A 16,772-nucleotide genomic window follows, 5' to 3' on the forward strand; every position below is an offset into this window, starting at 1 on the left:
TTCTCTCATCTAAAATAAATGAATAAATCTTAAAAAAGAAGAAGGAGGAGAAGAAGACGTGGGGATAAGAGAAGGAGAAGAGGGGAAGGAAAAGGAGAAGAAGAGCTGTGTCCCCTCCCCATCAGGTTTCCCACCCAAAATAATGCTATGCTGGGGAAGGAGGAAGGACATTCTGTTTACAAATTGAGTCCTTTTGGCCCTTCAAGGGACTGTGGGAGTGGAAAGCCCTGAGCAGCTGCTGGAGTTTCCACCTGGCTGCAGGTGAGGATGAAATTTAAAAGACATGAGAGGGCAAGAGTCAAAGTTGTGTTTGATCACGATCCAAATGTCAGGCGAGTTTATGTAGCTTTCATATAGATTAATTTCAGAATAATCATCCTAACTGCGCTCCCCTGTTCTCTGCATAAGCCGCTGCAAGGGAATGCGGTCAGCTTGCTTAGCGGGCAGCAAAGCCCTTGGCAAAGGCACAGGTTTTAGAATGGCCCCTCCCCGCTCCAGACAATTAGGCCTCACCAGTCTTCATTTAGATGAACAGTGCAAGCTTCTGTAATTAACATATTGTTGTCAACTGGAATGTCTGCCGGGGCTGAAAATCGCAATGTGTAATTTATTGTGATTGGTTTTCATTGAATGGGATAGAAAAAAAAGTAAATTAGCCATAAATTTAGAGAGATGGCACATGGTAAAACTTTATGGAAACTGCAACATTAGCAGAGAAAAGGCCAGCTCCCAAGAACACACAAGAGGAAGATTGCACTTCCTGCGAAATGCCACCAGATCCTTGGAGTACAGCAAAAGCTGGTGTGGAAGGACTGGTGCTTCTGGTTTTCCTAAGGGAGAAAGCAATGACATCGTGAAGGCTCTGGGACCCTCGGGGATGAAGAGTGCACCACCAGGCACTTGGCAAGGAGCTCCTGGAAACCCGTCCGAGCAGTCTGTGGGGTGTGCACGTTACCGGCCAGGAGGCTTGGAGGCCAAACCCACCGGGAGGTTTGCTGCTTTACCTTCAAGCGTTGGCCGGTGCAATTACGGTGTCTTCATCAGCCGGGGCTGCTGGAACAAAATACCACAGACTGCGTGGCTTAAGCAACACACATGTCTTTCTCTCAGTTCTGGAGGCTGGGAAGTGCAAGATCAAAGTGCCAGCAGATTGGATTCTTGGCGTGGGCCTCCTTCCCAGCTTGCAGATGGCCACCTTCGCGCTGTGTCCTCACATGGCAGAGGAAGGAAGCTCTGGAGTCTAGTCTTCTTCTTATAAGGACACTGGTCCATCACGGGGACTCTACCCTCACAACCTCATCCACACATTAATCTCCTTCGAGAGCCCCACCTCCGAATACCATCACAGTGGGGTTAGAGCGTCAACATAGGAATGGGGGGGGGCACAAACATGCAGTCCATAACACATGGTAACCACCCTGGGACACAGATAATAGACCCTCTGTCGGATGTTCTCTCTACTTCACCTTGGCCACCACCCAGCTGAGAATGTAGATGGCAGACGTGGCTGGTTCCTTTCGCACACTCCAGGCTTTCAGGAGCCAAAGTGGGGGAAGAGAAGAGCCTGAGCAGCGGCGTGCCCAATGAGGACCTTCAAGTGTTGTTTGTTGGGATGAGTGTGTCTGTATGGGTGTCTTGTTCCAAAAAAGATTTAAGGTGTTTGCAAAGATAAAAGGCACTGGAAGGCGGTAGGAGAGATGACGTAAAAGGACAAGGATAGAGACAAAATTGAGGGCCAAGCCTTAAAATAGAACGCAAATTAAATCTATTTTGCTTAACTAGGGAAAAGTGCCATGTTTTCTGGGAAGCCAGTGGCGTTCTGTTCCATCTCTCTTTTAAATTAAGAGGGAAGCAGTGTTAGTCTCCGTTTAGGGGCCTGCATTTTGATGAGTTTGCTGTGTTTTGGTTTTTGTTTGGTTCACTGACCTTAAATCTCCATTTCAATAAGAAAAGCAGGCTCCAGTCAGGGCCAGTGAGTTTTCTTGTGGCCGCCTTCCTCTGGGGATCTTTTGGTGGGGAACTTGGCAACTCATGAGGGTAGCAGAGGAAGTCAGAGGTTAAGAAAGAATCAGCCTGTACAGTGCAGGAACTCCAAAAAAGAAAATTCTGGAAGGAATATCCATTTTACCTCTAGCATTTAGATGGCTCTGGACTTAATGATTTTCTAAAAGGGAGTAAGACTAGGTAGGCATCCTCCACTAGAGCTAAAATCTCCATAAGTAAAACAGGATTATCCAGATAATTGACTTAACTTTTTCCTTTGGCTGTGTAGGCACAGGGAAGCAGAGTAGGGCTTATTCAATTCTGTGATATTTTTATTTGATGGAACAAAGGCCATCTTTTCTTTGAAACCCAAGGCTTGTTTGCCAAGATTATCCTTACTCAAATGCTCTGTGTTAATAAGCAACACCTCCGTAGGCTCAGGTAGAGGAGATATTTTCAGCTGCCGGTATTAAAAAACAAAACAAATAAGAAACAGGGAAGTCACACAAGTATTATATTAATACTGTCTAATGATTCCCCATTATCTACAGGATCCAGTCCAATTTCTTAGCCAAGGATGAAAGGCTTTGCTACATTGACTCTTCTAACTTGATACCTCGCTTTTTTTTTTTTTTTTTAAGATTTTATTTATTTACTTGAGAGAGAGAGAGGCAGAGGGAGAGGCAGACTCCCCGCTGAACAGGGAGCCCCATGCGGGACTTGATCCCAGGACCCTGGGATCATGACCTGAGCTGAAGGCAGATGCTTAACTAACTGAGCCACCCAGTTGCCCCGGTACCTCACTTTTCCTCCAGAAACTTCCCTAAAGGGATCCTCAGCTCCATATAAAAATCTTCGGTGTCTCAGATCCAAGCGCGGGCACTTAGCCTCTCCTCCTCCAGCTTCTTCACTAACAGCCTGCGACCAATAGTTTATGGCCACTGATAATAAGGACCCAGCCTGTCCGCCTCTGAGAGCCCAGGAATCAATTGGGATTACTTGGAAGATTTAAGGTCGATGGAATCACTTGGGATGGATGTTGTTCTGGGCTGAATTGCGTGCCCCTCATTTTCACATGTTGAATTTTAATTCCTGATCCCCAGGACCTCTGCGTGTGACTATATTTGGAGATAGGCCTTTAAAGAGGTGAGTTTAATTAAAATGAGGCTGTTGAGGTGGGCCCCAAACCAGTCTGACTGGTGATCTTATAAGAGGAGGAAATTTAAACAAATAAAGAGACACCAGCGATGGGAACACACAGAGGAAAGGCCGTATGAGGACACGGCGAGATTGCAGCCGTGTGTGAGCCCAGGAGAGAGGGCTGTAGGCACCTTGAACTTGGATTTCCAACCTCTGGAACTATGAGAGATCTCTTTCTGTTGTGGAATCCCCTCCAGTCTGGGCTTTGTGATGGCGGCCCGCGCACACTGATACAGGCGCCCTCCATAAAAACTTTCCTTTGAGCTCAAGTTCATTGCAATCATTCTTCCTCTCCACCCATAATTATTTTCTGTACCATTCATTTGAAAATTAAACTTGAAGTTTAAAAACTGTTTTATTTGGCTCTTCATGATGTATTTTTTCCCCTCCAGTTCCTCAGTCGTTAAGCAGATCTTTACTGAGCCGTCCTACGCACTCTTCGAAAGCAGTGAGAGCCCCAGATTTTCCAGTTCAGCTTCGAGTCTGACACAGAATCAAATAAAGCCTGGAGCACTGTAGGGCTGAGAAAAGTGTGATGAATTTCTCTGTAAAAGTCACCATTGTTCTGATTGTTAAAGTAATTGGAATTGTTAAAGAATTTGGAAAATAAAGAGAAAAGCATGACTGTGAAAATAAAATCACTCACAAAATGCCATTGGATGGGGAGAATCGGTCTTAAGATTTTGAAGAATTTTCTCTATAACCTGACTTTGACACTATGTGTTAGGAATACTTTCCTAGGTTCTGAAATAGCTCTTTAAAACCATTTTAACGCTGTAATAATATTCTATTGTACAGACTTACTTAATCTACTTATTTTACCATTTACCTGACATCTGACTTTTTCCTATGATGATGATGATGATGGTGATGATGCTATGTTAAGTAGCCTGGCTCATTAACTCTCCAGATAAATCTATTCAGATTTCCACTAGCTTCCTTGTGATAGATCCCAAGAAGGGAACTGCAGGATCATGGGACATGAACTTTGCAGGTCTTGGTAGACATGCCCAAACTGCTAGCCTGGGGTGATTGCACACCTGGACATGGTTTTTACTATAAAATAATCAGAGACATGCTACGGGTCCTTCTCTTGCTTAGATTTGATAATCCCAAACTTAGAAGGAAAATCTTTATAAGCTAGAAAACTCCTGCATAATATTGAAACGTTGACTACAAAACAGTGGTTTTTGTCATTGCACCTTGATTATGATACCAATCATTAAGCTTGTCACAATTAAGATGGAAGACTGAAAATCTGAGTTTTGGGTTTCTTTTAAGTCTAGGATTTAAAATCTAGTACAAAGAGTAGAAGGAATTTTAGAAGCCACCTGCCAGCTTTATAGATGGCAAAACTTCAGCCCAGGGAAGTGGATTCCTTAAGGTCATGTAACCACTAGTCACAGGGTGGTATCAGCATTCCTGTCTCCTGGGTACTAGTCATAGAACCTTCTCTTAACAAGATTCAAGTCAGGGCAGCAGGTAGCAAGAAAGCCGTAACTTAAACATTTCCTGACAAGATATCCCTAACTCCATTGCTAATAAATGGCTTTTCAAACACCTTCCCTTGATTGGTCAATTAGGAGAACAGTGGTTTTACAAAGAGGACTCTGAAATAATGATATTTCTAAGTAAGAGGTACAGTGGGAAATGAAGATTGCCCACTGTAGAAACCACCAGGCCTTGTATGCAGAGAAAAATGAGACCTTAATGCCTTTTGGAGCTTTTGACTGACTGATGACAGCCCTGTGCTCACCTCCTTTCTCAGGGCTTTTGGAATGAATAGTGAGACAGAAAGCGTTATTCTAGCTTATTTTGTAACCTGGGAAAAAATGGATCGAATATCCAAGGACAGTGGGCAAGGCAAAATGTTGTTTTCCTTTTTTTTTTTTTTTTAAAGATTTTATTTATTTATTTGACAGAGACAGCCAGCGAGAGAGGGAACACAAGCAGGGGGAGTGGGAGAGGAAGAAGCAGGCTCCCAGGAGAGGAGCCTGACGTGGGGCTCGATCCTGGAATTCCAGGATCACGCCCTGAGCCGAAGGCAGATGCTTAACGACTGTGCTACCCAGGCACCCCCCTTCTTTGAACTTAGAAACTTAGAATTCAAAGAAAACTAAATTCTAGATCCGCACAGTCCAACAGAACATGATATGAACCATATACGTCATTTTACATTTTCTGGTAGGCACATTGGAAAGGTAAAAAATTAATGTTATTAATGTATTTATTTGACCCAATATATCCCAGATGTTATCATTTTAACATGAAATCAGTAGAAAAATTATTATTGAGCTATTTTACATTTTTTTGGTCATATTAAATCCTTGAAACCTGGTGCACGTTTACACTTACGGCCTCTCTCAGTTCAGACTTGCCCCACTTCCAGGGCTCAGTAGCCACACGTGGCAAGTGGTTTCTGTACTGGACCGCAGAGCCGTGTACAACAGAGTCCAGTCTCCGGTGGGCCCGTGCCTGTGGGGCTCGTTAGCAAAATGGAAGAGGGATCTTAGGCTAGAAAAGATGATACAGTCATTTCTGTCTTTAAATGTCTAGCAGGCAATGTGTCTAAGTTGTTAAGTGTGTGTGGGAGATGGGGTGCCTGGCTGGCTCAGTTGGTGGAGTACTGGACTCTTGATCTCAAGGTCATGAGTTCAAGCCACAGGTTGGCCACAGAGTTTATATAAAAATAAATAAATAAGTAAATAAATTAGTAAGAAGTAAAAATAAAAAAAGTGTGTATGGGAGAGAGAAGTTAATCAGCCTCAGCTGGGGAATTTTGCACACTTGGCCGACTGCTTGAATTCACGTCCCCAAGTCTCAAAAGATCATCTGCTGACTGTGTAGGCCCCCAGCCCCCCAGCTCTGTTCCTCACACGCAGAGGAGCCCCGAGGGCCTGGCCAGGGAGAGGAGCCACAGGGCAGGTCTCGAACAGGATGTCACAATTGCAGAGGGTTTCTCTTATCAGGGACACGCAGTCAGAGAAAGTCTCCTTCTTCAGGGAGGGTTTCTTTTGTTTGCTTTTTCTTTTCTCTTTTAGCTGAGGGGTGTTCCTGGGAAAGATGAATGCCCTTGGAAGCGGAAATTCTTGGCAATAAGAAAAAAACCCGCCCGGTGCAGACACAGGGCCCACCCGAGCACCTCCCAGCTGCAAGGGATTCAGCAGGCGTCCGGGTCCCGCTGCTCAGGATCGCGGGAGGGCGGGTCTGCGGAGAGCCGGCCGGGCCCATCCCCTGCCTCTCCCCCGGGCCAGGCCCTGGCAGCACCGGCGCCCAGAGCCGCCTTGCTGATTGGCATCAGGGGAGACCAGGCAGGCCGGGCAGACCCTGGCCTCTCGGCATCTGCGAGTGAGGAAGCCTTGAAGCCGCCACCCAGGAATCTGGGGGAGGCCTGGAGACCACGTGCCCGAGAGGGGGGTCCAAAGAGGCAGAGGGCCTTGTCCAAGTCACACAGCTAGAGAGCAGCCACTCTGGGAGCCGAACGTGTCTGGCTGGCGGCCCCGCCTCTCTGCCTCTCATTCCTGCAGCGTCTGCGCGAGGACGTAGAGCCTTCTCCCTGGTTTGCTGCTGAAATGTCACTGTGTGTTTGTGGGTGCTGGGGTGGGGGTTGCAGAGGGAGTCTGGGAGCCATACCACACGTCATCACCCGGGCCGTCTGTGGCCGGGCTTGGGGCCACCTATACAACACGGCGACCCGGCTTGCCGCTTCATCATTCAGATAATGATCGCGTGGCTACTGTGTGTCGCCTCAGGCACGCTTCCAGACCCTGGGGGTCCAGCAGGGAACAAAATAGGCAGAAACTCCTGTCCCTGCCTTCCCAGGGTGAAGGGAACAAAATAAGCCAATGACATAGTAGGTTAGAAGGTGACATGCAGGGAAGGGGGTTAAGGCAAACAGAAGGGAGAGGGAGGGCTGCCATTTAAATAGGGTGGTCGGGGGAAGGCTTCACAGAGAACGTGGTACGGGAGCACAGTCTTCCCAGAAATGGGATGTTAGGCAAATCCTTTATCCTTCTGGACTCCAAACAATAGTCGTGGTAAGAATAGATCTATGTAGCATGCTTGTCTGCACCCTTCCGAGCTCCTTATGCACGGGAGACTCATCGAATCCCTGTAAGCCTATGAGACAGGTGCTGTTATTTACCTCATTTTACAGAGTGGAAACAAGAGGCAGAGAAAAGTGAAGTAAGTTTGCCTGAGCTCCCACAGTTAATGACTCAGGCAGGCAGGTTTGACTCTAGAGCCTGCCCCTTTCTTTGCCAGCCCTAAAAGGGGTGGTCTCGAACAGAGATCTCAGGGTCCGGCCCGGTTTCAACAAGCAAAATCAGCAGGAAGTGATCGCAAGCTAAGCCTTGCCTGTGCGCCGTGGCTCGTGCTTTATCTGGGCGGGTTCCTCCCGGTGCTTCCATTTTTCTGTCTCCAAAACCGAGTAACTAACCGTTGTTTCAACATCTACCATTTTCGAAGCATCGTGCTGGACTTTGCAGACGATACTCAGGTGTGGCACAGGCTGGGGAGACGGTCCTAAGAAACAGATCCTCCCTCTGGGCAGAAAGAAGCAAGCCCGTTAGAAAGGTAGGCAGGACGAGGTATCACCCAAAGGCTGCAGGACCCACATCCAGGGTGGTCAGTGCCCTTGGGGCCAGCGGGGGGCCTCTGGCAAGATGTGCTCAAAGCGGGTCTTGACTGCCAGGAGGATGTGGGTAAGAAGTGAATGGGGGGGGGGGGCAGCTCGCCCAGGCAGGAGCGGCACAAGTTCAGGCTGGGACAATGCAAAGGCACATTAGGAGGATAGTTTATCAAAAACAACCTTATTCTGAAGCCTGTTTCCTAGAGATGTTAAGATTAATAAGCACAAAACCATTCCTGAATCCTGACTATCTGTTCTGATTTAGGGGGCTAAGAAGCTGGGTAATTGACAACGTCAGCAAATCCCGAAGTAATTTCCAGCTGGTTTGGGAACGCAGCTGCTTTGACCTTCCCATTATATTGCTTGCCCTTGGCGCCCATTGCCATGGCCAGGTGGGAAGCCGTCACGGACCGACAGCAGGAAGAATCCCTTTCTGGTAGAGAGGAAGAAGAGCCCGGAGGACTGAACACAGCCGGGTGAGTTCTGTACATCTTGTTACTTACACTGAGGGTGTGTGACCTCGTCGGCAGTTTCTCTTTATCTCAGCTTCCCCATTCTGTGAATGGAGGGTACAATCCCTCCTGCCTCCCCGAGTTGTTTAGGGACCAAGGGAGCTAGCAGATAGCGTCTGCTATCAGTGCTGCACCCAGACCAGCCGTGGAGCCGGCTCGGGGGTTCTGTGCGTCCATCCCCCGGTTTCTGAGCGCTTTGCTTCCAAAGGCTCCAACCTGAGACCTCCCTCGGTGGATGGCTGTTGGGCTGCAGTAGCTGCTGCTCCCCCCCCCCTTGCTGGTTTCTCCTGGGAGCACCTCCGTTGTAAATCACTCCCACACGAATCTTCTCCTGAGCCTACTTCTGGTGAAGCCAACTGAAGACAGTTTACAAAAGTATTTTTGAAAATTTGCAAGTGAAACACATACTTGTAAGGCATTACCATTTGAAATAACTTCAGAACTGACTGTACAAATCTTACATCTCTGAATTATTGGGGTCAGGACAGAATGAGAGGTCAAAGGGGACCTGACGCTAGTTCCATAATTTACTGAGCACTCTCCGTCCGCCTCCATGACTACCCGACCCCCGACTTTGGGCTCACCGCCCCATCACCAGATCAACTGGGAGCCTTCATCTTCTTGGGCCTCTGGGGGCCTCTGCTGCTCTGTCAGCTGAGGCTGTGCTGTTTTCCACCCAGGGGTCGTCAGCTTATTCCCACTACACTCCCTGCATGACCTTTCTCAGGGCTCCAGGAAAAAGCCAAGTCTTGAGCGTAGGACAAGGGCCCAGGCTGGATTCATTTTTGAGAACCGTATAAACAAGGTGCATGCTTTTGGAAATTGTCAAGGGGGCAAATCATGAACTCAGATTTTTTTTTTTTGAACTCAGATTTTTTGATCAACAAAACTTAAATAGAAACAGAGACTATTCATTATATCCCCCGATTTAGTTACTTTTAACAAGGAACGCATACACACATGCTTTCAAAATAGATCCTTAAGATTCAAAGTCTTGTTTTGATCTCTCTCTTATGGTTGATGAGTTTCCACATATCAGGGACATCCTTGGGAACCTGGGGACAAGGATGGACGCGTCGCCATGTTCAGATCCTCAAAGTGTTCATTTAATGAGAACATTTCAGCTCCCTTTCAAAACCAGATCACTTTAAAGACCATAAATAATCAAACTTACCTTATGAGACCCAACAGCCTTATTTTCTAATGGCCGAATTCTTGGCATCCTGTCCTATGTGCCTTCGTGCCAACAACCAGAGAGAGAATACGCGTGCTTACCTATTTCTATGTGCACAGGGCTGCTTTAAACCAGGTGTATCTGGCCTGGCCCGCTTGACTTTCATCAGAAAACATAGACTTGATCTGGGTGGAGCAAGACCCAGCCAAGGGCTGAAGGAGGGGTGGGGTGGGGATGAGGCAGAAACCAGGTGGGAAGCCAGAGAGCTGTTTAGCCTACAGGCCCCCCCATCCTGGTGGGGCATCATCGGAAGGTACAGACGTGTGGGGTCAGAACCACCAGCCGCTTCCCTCAAGCCTAGCTAGGTGAGATCCGGAGAGGTCTAGTGAAGATTGTCCTGTGTTCCAAAAGGAAGGCAGGACCCAGGGACAGGGAATCCAGAACCCAGCACTAGGGACATCTGTCATGGGGTGTGCGGGAGAATTAGGGCCCGTGCTGAGAACAAATCATGGAACCTGGCAGGTGATGCCAGGAGAAGCTAACCCTTAGGCACAGAAGGACAGAGCACGGGCACCAACTTAGGAAATCGGCAGCTGGCCCGAGTTGAAGCAGAGAGCTGAGGGCCAGAGCTCCTTAAATCCGTCCTGTGGGCCAGGCCAGGACTGAACCTTCCTGAGGGAGCCAGACAGGGACTGACCAGACCCTAACTCAAACCCTCTGGCTTGTGATTCAATGGCTCCATTAGGCGAAGTGCCCAGGACCAAATACCCCCAAATGCTAGATCTACCTGCTACCCCTCTCAGTCTGCTTCAAGGGCCCAGAAGGCATTTGTCATGTAGGTCCTTTCCAGGGGTGCAGATACAGGGGAAATGGGCTGGATGTTTGTGGAACATGAATTTACTGAGCATGAGTCTGGTACAAAACACTTGACATGAGTGAACTAAGTAAACGGATCACTTCTAGAAAAGTCAAAAATCCTCTTTTTCCAAGAGAACACATCAAACCCCGTGAACACAAATTTCCAAATCTCTAGGTTCTGCTGGAATTCCATCATAGCAAATATTGACTGAAGTTGGTGGGCCGCTGGCAGGGTCTTGTCAATGTTTTGGTTATCTGGAAACTCTGCCAGGCTGTAGTGGGAAGATCCGATTGTGGGGAGTCAGGAGGCCTGGCTGGCTTCGGGCCCAGGCTCTGTTACCAACCAGCAGGTGTCCTGCGATGACCTTCTTTGACTCACTGCCCACCCACTTTCCTTCTTTGTAGCATGAGGGCGTTGACCTAGAAGACCTCTCAGATCCTTTCTAGCTCTGAAAATGCATGATTTTATGACATACATGGGGGCACGGTGGCTAAAATTGTCTGTTAATCTGGACTTCACATCCTTTTGATAAATGTTTTCAGGCCTGGGAGGTGGCCTGTGGTACACTTGCAAGATCCAAATGGGCCTTTTCCAAACCCCATGTCTACAGGAGGCTTGTGGCCTTGGGGAGCCATTTGGAGCCTCCAGCCTGGGCAGATGGTGCAGACTTTGGTGCCACTGACAATAAAAGTCGGTCCCTATCTGGCTGAACCCTGCAGTAAAGACCACGCGGAGTATTTTCTTTTGCTTTTTACCTGGATGGAGCTCAGTGCAAACACAGACTGGAAACTCCACAAGCATTTTAATAGATAGTCTGTCAAAAACATTAAAATTCTTCCAAGGGACACACTAGACCTTGAGCCGCGTTGATACAGGCTGTCGGGACAGACTCTGAAGACCCTGCTTCGAGTCACCAGGGAGAAGCAAGACAGCTCCCATGTGGAAACGGTCTTGCGTTTAAGCTGGTCGCTAGCAGCATGACCCCTATGTCGAACATCTGCTGCTCTCCTTAAAAAAGAACAACAACAGCAAAAGGGTAAAGTGAAAACATTTCTTTTCTTTGAGGGGACTATCAAAGCTGCTCTGACGATGGGGGCAGCCTTTTGCATGAGCGAGCGTTAGAAAAACCACCCAGTATGATGGTGGAGGGAACTCTGCTTCAAGAAAACGCTCTTCACAAAAACGTTAGTTCACAAAATAAAGAATGAAGGATCAAGGGGATTTTTTTCAGCTCCGTAAGTTCGCTTAAGCAGGGTGGTGTCTCCAGCAGGCTGTTCTCGGGGAGAAAGGAAGACCATCTGCCAGGGTGCTGTCAGGAGCAGATGCTGGGTTCTGGGTCCCCAGGGAGAGATTCGGCAGAGGCAGATGCTGGGTGGTGATGACAGGTGACAGCTCTCTCCCATACTCCCTGTGTGGGGCCGTCCCTTTGCTATGCTTACCGTGTGCACTTGCATTTATAACACGGGAGAAGACTTTTTTCCAGTCGTAAAAAGAATATACAGTGTACGGAATGTCCCTGGACTAAAAGTGGACTCAGTGAGACACTCGGACACCTCATTAAACATACCCCTTCCTTATCCACAATGACGGTAAGAGCAGCCTAGATAGTCCCAAATGACAGGGAGTCCAAAAATAATTTATAGCAGGCACACACATGATTGTCTGGTATTGTTTCTAGAGTTCCGTTATAGAATCCCATATTTTTAGAATGAGATTGGTCTGTGTCCTTTTAAAAAAAAAATTGTAAAACATAAATTTACCCTCTTAACAATTTTTAAGCATATGTTACAATATTGTTAACTCTCTGCAAATTGTTGTATAACAGATCTCTAGAACTTTCTCATCTTGCAAACTGAAACTCTATAATTGAACAACTCTGCTTTTTCCTCTCTCCCTAGCGGCTGGCAACCACGATTCTTTCTGTTTCTATGAGTTTGATTACTTTAATACCTTGTATAAAGGGAAACATGCCGTGTTTGTCTTTTTGTGACTGGCTTATTTCACTTAGCAAAATATCCTTTAGGTCCATCCTTACTGTAGCAGGATTTCCTTCTTTTTTAAGGCTGAATAGTATTCCATTGTATGTATAGGCCACGTTTTGTTTATCTGTTTATGGACATTTAGTTTCTTCCACCTCCTGGTTATTGTGAATTATGCTGCAGTAAACATGGGTGTGCAAGTTTCTCTTCCGGATCCTGTCTTAAATTCTTTTGGATAAATACCCAGAAGTGGGATTGCTGGATCATATCATAGTTTTAGTTTTAATTTTTTAAGGAACTTCCATACTGTCTTCCATAGTGGCTGCACCAACTTCCATTCCCACCAACAGCGCACAAGGGCTCCCTTTCCACATCCTTGCCAACTCTTACTATTTCTTTTTGATAATAGCATTCTAATAGGTGTGAAGTTATATCTCATTATGGTTTTGATTTGCATTTCCCTGATTAATGATGTTGACCACCTTTTCACGTACCTGTTGGCCATTTGCATGTCCTCTTTGGAAAATGTCTATTCAGTTTCTCTCTCTCTCTCTCTGTGTGTGTGTAACTATTGAATTACAGGAGTTCTTTGTGTTTTAGATATTAACCCCTTATTGCATATATGACTTGCAAATATTTTCTCCCATTAAGTACATTGTCTTTTCACCTTGTTGATGGTTTCCTTTGCTGCATAGAAACTTTTTAGTTTGATGTGGTCCCACTTGTTTATTTTTAGTTTTGTTGCTTTGCTTTTGGTGTCAAATCCAAAAAATCATCACAAGACTGATGTCGAGCTTATTGCCTATGTTTTCTTCTAGGAATTTTATGGTTTCAGGTCTATAGTCAAGGTTTTTTTGTTTTTTTTTTTTTTAAACCTATTTTGAGTTATTTTTTGTGTATGATGTAAGGCAGTGGTCCAATATCCTTCTTTTACATGTGGGTGTCTGGTTTTCCCAACACCATTTATTGAAGAGACTGTTCTTTCCCCATTTCCTTGACTCCTTTGTTGTAAATTAATTGAGCATATAATTGTGGGTTTATTTCTGGGCTCTCTATTCTGTTCCCTTGATCTATGTGTCTGTTATGCCAATACCATACTGTTTTGATCACCAGAGCTTTGCATTATAGTTTGAAATCAGGATGCATGATGCCTCCAGTGTTATTGTTCTTTCCCAAGATTGCTTTGGGTATTTGGGGTCTTTTGTGGTTTCATACAAATTTTAGGGTCATTTGCTCTCGGTGAAAAGGGCCACTGGAATTTTGATAGGGATTGCATTGACTATGTAGATTGCTACAGGGAGTGTGGACATTTTAACAATATTCTTCCAATCCATGAGCACAGCGTATCTTTCCACTTATTTGTCTTCAATGTCTTTCATCAGTGTCTTACAGTTTTCAGTGTACAGGTCTTTCACCTCCTTGGTTAAATCTATTTCTAGATATTTTTTGTTACAATTATAAATGAAATTATTTTCTAATTTTGTCTTTTTGATAGTTCATTATCAGAGTATAGAAACACAACTAATTTCTGTATATTGATTTTGTATCCTGAAACTTTACTGAATTTGTTGATTAGTTTTAACAGTTTTGGTGGAGTCTTGAGGGTTTTCTATATATGGTATCATGTTATCTGCAATTAGAGACTGTTTTACTTCTTCCTTTCTGATTTGGCTGCCCCCCTCCCTTTTTTTTCCTTGCCTAATAGCTCTGGCTCGTGTTTCCGGTACTATGTTAAATAAAAGTCATGAAAGTAGGCATCTTTGTCTTGTTCCTGATCTTTGAGGAAAAGCTTCTAGTTTTTGATCACGGAGTACGATGTTAGGTGTGGGCTTGTCATATATGGCCTTTATTATGTTGAGGTATATTCCTTCTATACCTACTTTGTTGAGAGTTTTTATCATAATTTTTTAATGTGCAAAGTGGGTCCTAGGTTGGGGAGGGATTCACAGCAAATCCCTTGGCATCATAGTTATACAAATTGTGGTTTCCCTTTGGTGGGCAAGGAAACAGGAGTTTGGGGACCCTCAAACATGGATATAGGGGTCCTGGTGGAGAGGGGACCACTGAGGAAAAAAGGGCGAGGAGAGATCCCCAGTGATGGGAATGTCTATATCAGGGAAGTGATGCCTGATGTTGAATTATTACCGATCCCTGTGCTGTTCTCCAGTTCCATTAGATCCAAACCCTTGATAAAAATATATTGCTGTTTCCATGGTGCTGGGCTGGGGTGGGGGGGCGAGTGGAGAAGGAGGAGTGATGGGGGCTGGTGTGGGGCAGAAACAGAAGAACAGCAGCTCAGGGAGGCCAGGAGCTAGAATGGAAGTAGGAGAGATGGTGGGAATGTGAGCCCCTGGAGTGCTGGGAAATCTAGAAACGGTGCTGGGTTTCACACTGGGGAGGAGGATGTTATTTAAGGGTACGGCAGCTCAGAAAGGATAAAGGGGACACTGTTCCTGCCCCTAAAGCTGACAACAACGCAGTTAGGGGGAGAAGGTGTGCGTGCACGCACATGCGCGCGCACACACCTCCAGGAAATGTACCTGGTAACTAAGTCAGCAAATGCTAAATGCCCATTCATTGAGGAGAAAAGATAGGAAGCACTTGGAGAGTTTCGAATTCAGAGGGATTACTTTGGCTGGCATCAGTGGTGGTGCTGGTAAATGTTTAACAACCAGCTCCCAGGGAAGAAAATAAAAGCTTTACTTTGTAGCATTTGCCACTTTCCATGGTATAAATACCATAATGCCACCCTGGTTAATTTCAAGTCACCAGGCTGACTTCACGAAATGTGGAGCTGGGAAGACACACACAGGAGACACACAGGAGCAGCCCTCATAGAGTAGTTCCGCCATGAAGGTGCAGTGGGTGCAAAGACACTCAGGCATAGATTATTATCAGATGTAGGACAGTAATTCAGAAGTGATGAGTTCTGGGCATTTACTACCTTTGTCTTTAATTTCTTTCATTGTTAGTTTACATGATACAATTTTAAATGTCCATGTTCAATAATTGGCTTGCAAAATTCCTGAAAAATTACCAGTTAACCAACTCTCGTGAGCTCATATGAGCCAGCTCTGGGACGCTGCTGGCTCAGGACAGGCTTTCTGGAGAATGTGGGCCTTAAGCTGGGCTTTGGAGGGCGAATAGGAATTTGATAGGCCTGGCAGAAGACATTCTAAGCAAGGCAAAAGATGTGGTAAAAGTGTGGCCAGTAAAGCAGGTGGCATGAGTGACAATAGTAGGGCTTCTCTTGGTTCTGTAATGTTTCAAGGTTAAGAAATTACTTTTTTAACAAATTGAAAACGATGGAAAGACCCAGGAGGCAGTGAATGTTCATAATACACGTAAAGTATATAGGGCACCAAATATTCATGGTATCCTATATATAGTCAGACCTGGTACTGAATATTTATAAGGTCTTAAAATGGCCGCATATTGGTGTTACCCATTCTGGTCGCCTATGTTCCCTGCCAGATGAAATTCATAGCCGCTCAACAGGCTGATTGATGAGCCACAGCTGTGGCCGTGAGCACTTGCCTCTGCCTTCCCCCCACGGAGCAAATGTGTGTTATTGGCCCAGGTACCTTCTGCCTGTGGGACCTCAGCTCGGTCTTCTTAGTGAAACCGTCAGTGGGGAGGGTTAACCTGGCCAAGAGAGACCAGAGACCCACATACTGCATAACCCAAGGCTCGGGTAGTATGGTCCTTCACTTCTGCCCTAACCCATCTCTTTCCCCTTGTTTCTCAATTTTTAAATTGATTTAATAAGCTATATTAATGTCTTGGTGAGGGCTACTATTGCAGAATACCACAGACTAGGTTATAAACAACAGAAATGTATTTCTCCCAGTTCTGAAGGGCTGGGAAGTCCAAGATCAGGAGCGGCCAAATTTGTTGTCCGGCCCCATCCTGGTTTGTAGGCTGTCCTCTCGCTGTTCCCCCCCCCCCCCCATGGTAGAAGGGAGAGGACGCTCTAAAGTCTCTTCTCTAAGGGCACTAATCTCATTCATGAGGGCTCCACTCTTATGACCTAATCACCTCCCCAAGGTCCCACCTCCTGATATCGTCATACTGAGGATTAGGTTTCAACGTAAGCACTGGGGTGGGGCGGGGGGGGGGGGTGGAGTATGACAACATTCAGTCTTTAGCAGTTAGTTCTCTACGGCTGTGTAAAAAATTATCCCACAACTAGTGGCTTAGCATAACAAACATTTATTCTCCAAAATTCTGTGGGTCAGGAATCGGGATGGGTCCTCTGGTCAGGGTCTCTTGCTGGCTATCATTCGGGCGTAGGCTGGGCTGCAGCCTTCTCGAGGTCAACTGGGGGCTTTCAAGCTGCTTTCAACTGCTTTCAAGCTGATTCAGTGGTATTGGCAGGATCCTCCCCTCCGTCAGAGGCCTCCGCCAGTCCCCTGCCGCGTGGGCCTCGCTACAG

The 16,772-nt window shown here is 46.2% G+C and overlaps 1 long non-coding RNA gene across 7 annotated transcripts in view; it reads left to right on the top strand.

The window, feature by feature from the left end:
* Nucleotides 1-16,772, top strand: part of LOC123795976 (uncharacterized) — a 148,748-nt gene that overhangs the window by 87,841 nt on the left and 44,135 nt on the right. For 4 of the 7 annotated variants that reach the window (XR_015724723.1, XR_015724725.1, XR_015724722.1 and 1 more), the window contains one exon: nucleotides 8,079-8,289. This is a non-coding gene — a long non-coding RNA (uncharacterized LOC123795976). Of the gene's footprint in view, nucleotides 1-3,086; nucleotides 3,556-3,575; nucleotides 5,473-8,078; nucleotides 8,290-16,772 lie in introns of those variants that run through there. The other 3 variants (XR_015724721.1, XR_006780636.2, XR_015724726.1) reach the window with 2 other exon arrangements.

The sequence above is a fragment of the Ursus americanus genome, chromosome 6 (genome assembly GCF_024610735.1).
Source record: "Ursus americanus isolate L20-20 chromosome 6, mUrsAme1.1.p, whole genome shotgun sequence".
NCBI lineage: Eukaryota > Metazoa > Chordata > Mammalia > Carnivora > Ursidae > Ursus > Ursus americanus.